At 46.6% G+C, this 785-nt stretch overlaps 1 pseudogene; it reads right to left on the reverse strand.

Annotated features, from left to right (window-relative positions):
* Window positions 1–304: 304 nt before the first annotated feature.
* Window positions 305–576, reverse strand: LOC127668071 (non-histone chromosomal protein HMG-17-like; annotated as a pseudogene).
* Window positions 577–785: the final 209 nt, after the last annotated feature.

Consider the following 785-nt stretch of genomic DNA (forward strand, 5'->3'; position numbering starts at 1 on the left):
ATGAATTTAGACTTTTCCCAGACCACAAGGCATTTTGTGCTTTGGTGGCCACCTATGTCAAGACCAGGAAATCTCTCCTGGGAGCCAATAGGAGCCTTTCAAAATTACCAGGGAAAGAGGTTTTCTGTCTTCAGTCCAGCTTGGGAGTTATTTTGTTCGTGACACATGATCCTTCCCCCTAGTAATGAAGTGTTCTGTGTGCTAACAATATAGCTTAAAAAAAAGTAAAACAAAATTCTGCATTTTTATAAAACTTGATAAAAATTAGTACCAGAAGTACACAGTTGCCAAAAATGCGCACACGTCACTTGGCATCTCCAGTACCTTCAGCTTTTGGTGCCTGGTCTGTTTTGGCATCTCCTTTTTCTGTAGGATTGATCGCATCCATACCGGCATCAGCTTTTCCCTTCTTCCCTCGGGTACCTTCTCTCCCTTCTTCGCAGGGGCCTTTTTAAGGCTTGGGCTCTGGCTTTGGAGGAGCAGAGTTGGCAGACACCGTGCAGATCTTCTCTGTGGCTCCTCCTTCACCCTGGCTTTGTCCCCTTTTGGATGCCCTTCACCCTTTCTTTTGGGCATGGCAGCAGTAGACACTGGCGCTGAACACGAGTTTACAGAGGCTCGCGGGTTTGATCCATGGGGGGTCGCCTCACTGCTTCTTCACACTGCTCAGGCGCAAGGGCAAGGTCACACCTCCTAATAGGGAATTGCTGCTTTCCACAGGCTAAGCATAGTCAAATCACCACAATCATATAGAACTCATAAACTATTACATTTCCACCCTTTTG

Source organism: Apodemus sylvaticus, chromosome 17 (assembly GCF_947179515.1).
Source record: "Apodemus sylvaticus chromosome 17, mApoSyl1.1, whole genome shotgun sequence".
NCBI lineage: Eukaryota > Metazoa > Chordata > Mammalia > Rodentia > Muridae > Apodemus > Apodemus sylvaticus.